At 38.6% G+C, this 3886-nt stretch overlaps 1 protein-coding gene across 4 annotated transcripts in view; it reads right to left on the reverse strand.

Annotated features, from left to right (window-relative positions):
- Positions 1-3886, reverse strand: part of GLIS1 (GLIS family zinc finger 1) — a 240837-nt gene that overhangs the window by 164161 nt on the left and 72790 nt on the right. The gene's annotated exons all lie outside the window — the stretch shown is intronic.

The following is a 3886-nucleotide window of genomic DNA, read 5'->3' on the forward strand; positions in this document are numbered from 1 at the left end:
CTCCCTTCCTCTCCTCTATCCATCACGGTACCGTTCTATGATACCATGCTTATCTAATTTACGGTAACCGTGGATTAGGGAACTGAAAGGAAGATGGAGGAGGCGGGGCTTATATACCCCGCGGAGGGGAGCTAATTGACTCTTTTTTCTTAAACTCTAGAATCTTCCGGACGTTCCTGCACAGGCGCAGGAACATTTGTGTGAATTCACAGAGTACCACTAGAAGAACCAAAGTTACAGGTAAGTAACCTAACTTTTCCTCCCTCTCCCAACTGGAAAGAGGCCATGTTCCCAGTTTAGAGCATAAACACTGAACTGCAGGCTAATAAATAGCTAATTGCAGTGGGTTCATGTCATCATGATTCCGTGTATGGATGTAAATTATGAGCTGTACATTTATATCCCAAAATAAAGCACTCCCCCTACTTCACTACAAGATAGTGAGATATTTTTCTGTTCTTAAAGAGAGTTTACATACTTTTTGTGCACTACTGTAAATGCTTTACGTTTAAGAATATGATAGTCCATGCAACAAGTCCATGCCTTGTTGCGTGGACTGTTAAAATGTAAAAGTGTTAAATGAGTTGCTGGCATCTTTATGCACATTTAGACTTTTTTATGTTTGTGGTGCGTCTGTACTTATCTTCAGAAAGAGAAAAGATGCCATGGGCCATCTTTATTTGCAAATTATGCCAAGCACAATGAAAAAAAATCCTTGTTGTCTTATCCTTGCACTTGGAGGTGAGATTTTGTATTGTGGATTTGAGAATCCTCAATAAAGTGCCTTGTATGGTTTCATCATAAACATTATTTTTGCAAATTCCATGTATCAGCTGTATAATATTAGGTGAAGGTAATATCTGTGCCAGGGTTCCACCTCTGTGGAAGCTGAAATGCTGCTCTAAACCTGTCATAGGTCTTATATGTAATATAGCCAATCCACACAGAAAAACAACTGCACAATGTCCACAGACACATGAAGCTCAACCAAGTGGAACTAGGTTTTGGTGACACCCATATTCTTATACTAGGTACATTTATATAAGTTAATGACAGTTTGGAAAAGGGGTAAAAAATGAGACGTTACCACAAGTTAAAAGGCGGGGCTTGCAAGCCAACCGGTGTAGCTTTTCTTTGCTCTGCATTCGCAACCATGATCAAAGTGCTACCATTTGAAATTCTGTCACTTCAGCTGTTGAAAGCAGTAGAATCCAAAAAAGTTGGTAAGTCTGACTGAAAATGTTGTTATCTAGACATATCTTTATAGTTACCATGGACAATTTTCTTGGCCCTTTCTGCAGCTGGATCATACTTACTGGTAATAAAAATTCTGTGATCAAAAGTCTTGTTCTGAAAGGATACTGCTCTGCTTAGTTGCCAGTAAAAATGTTATTTTCTTTAAACATGTCATAGGTGCATTCTGTATGATGTCTCAAAGCAGCAAGAATAAGCAAATGACCTAGTTTGGCAGACACCAGAAAAGCCACAAAAGCTCTTGGGATAGTTAAGTATGTTAGGCAAATATTTCAAACCTATCTTTGTTTTGAATGTGAGTCATTGCAGTTTTATGTGTCATTATAGCTATTTGTTCATTGTTCTTAATTAGGTAAAATTACAAAGTGCCACAGCAAACTCTTGTTGCCTTTTGGATTCTGTCTTATCTTACTGTGAATGGCTTCCAGTGGATGCGTTTATCAGAAACAACAGAACCTCTGTGCATCACAAGGAATGAGAGAGGGGGGGTTACTCGAAACATTGAGAAAATGTTACTACCACTTCTTTTAGTTTCTCCCACATGGGAGGCTGGATGAGATTATGGCTGTTTTGATTATTTAGATGTGGCAGCTCCAAACAATGATATTATCTATTTATTATTTTATTTCTTTCAAAAATGGATTCAAGGTGGCTTAGAAATGACTAAAAGACAAATATAATAACAATAAATGGGAACATTAAATATATTTAAACTAGATTCAAATTAAAAGTCACACATTAAAAACAGTTACAAGCTAGTAAAAAATAGCACACTAGTGCTAATTAGCAACACACTAGTGCTAGTTAAGAATACAGGACAAACAGTAAACTCCCCACCTACCAAAACTGATTTCTCATAAGGGCATTCACTTTTCTAACACCTTTTTATTAAAAAATGATTTTGCCTACTAGTAGAAGGAGAAGGGAAGGGGGGGCAAATTAGTGTTGTTTGGGAGGGAGGGAACAATTGTCTGCTATTGTTCAGCTAACATGGGAAAGGACTCTACATATACACCAATATACACTTAGGTCAGGTGCAAGTATTTATTGATTATTCATTCATTATTTTTAAGTATATGCACCCATAAGGGCACACAACACAAAAACTATACATATAACAATAAACTCCTCCACATAAATGATAAAATGTAACAAAACCTAGCAACAACTTAAACATAAAAACGCATGCCGCATAAGCGGTGAAACAGCAGTTCCAAGCCTTTGAAGGCTTGCCAAAAAACAACTCCACCTTAAATCCTTTCTTGCATCCCTACAGAGATGGCATACTTCACAGGGACTCTGAGACAGAATTCCAGAGCATGGGGACAACAACATGGAAGGATCGGTTTCTAATACGCTCATGCTGGACAGCTTTGGCAGTTGGTATCTTTAGAAGGGCAGCTGGCCTCTCCTCCCTCCCTCTGCCATCTGTGATCATTACATGCATACAGCATTTTTCCCCATGTTGACTAAACACATGGATATTTCTGATCTTCTGGCATCTCTGTGAAAGGAGCAGAATTAACCTAGCTCTCTTTCCTCTGTTCTTTTAGTTTAAACCTCCTTTGAGTCAAATACTAAAGCAAGCAGATGAGATTTCAGAGTAAGATCTAATGACCTGCATCCCCCAGAAACTTATCTTAAGTATGTGTAAGAGCTAGCCTGCAATTTCAGCTTTTTAAAATTCAGTGTTAATGGTCTCTTAAAGCAGCCTTCCTGTCGCAATACATACATTAAATTAACTAAAATGCTTATTCAGAAATAAGTTCTGATGTGTTCTCTAAGAGTCATTCCTCATTCAAATATCAATTAAACCCAGACCCAAATACAATAAAAAATAATCCCCAAACCATAGAACAAAGCAAATAAAACAGAAGGATGTTGACAGCTCTCAGATGGCACAAGGTACACTAACTGAGGAGCAGAACATCCCTAAAGGCTTCCCTAAAGACTGTGGTTTTAAGTTGTCTTTTAAAGTTCTGAAGGGAGGAGGCCTGTAGAATTTCTAGTGAGAGGCTATTCCAAAGTGTGGGGTCACTAACAAGAAGGCCAGCATTCTAGTTGAGTTCTTCCTTGCCTCCTTCAGCATCGCCACCCACAACACTAAGGCCTGAGAAGATTGAGTAGAATAGGCAGCATTTCTATAGCACAGACACTCTGACAGGTAGCGAGATCCTAAACTGTTAAGAGTTTTGTGTGGTGAAACAAGCACCTCGACCCTGGCCCAGAACACAACAGGCAACAGTGTTGTTGGGCCAAAATTGTGGATATGTGAAAGAATTTCTTCACTCGAGATCTTCAAGACAAAAGCCTGTTTGCTAAAGGTGATATTCTTTTCAGACGTTCAGCCTTTATGAATAAATCCATGGGCCAACAGGATGCTTGCTTGGGAGCTAGAAGTCCTACCATGAACCATTTTCAGCAGTATGGCCCTTAATTTTTATTTATTTATTTATTTATTTTTGCCCTTTGATTACCGCCATAATGCAAGTGACTTCACAGTAGCTTCTGCTCACAATGATAGCAGAAACTCTCATATAATCGCCCAATGATGAGACTTCCAAGCAAGGCTCTGACGCATATCTGAAGTGATATCTTACCAAGAGCATACAAAAACAAACTGATCACCTAC

The sequence above is a fragment of the Pogona vitticeps genome, chromosome 4 (genome assembly GCF_051106095.1).
Source record: "Pogona vitticeps strain Pit_001003342236 chromosome 4, PviZW2.1, whole genome shotgun sequence".
Classification (NCBI taxonomy): domain Eukaryota; kingdom Metazoa; phylum Chordata; class Lepidosauria; order Squamata; family Agamidae; genus Pogona; species Pogona vitticeps.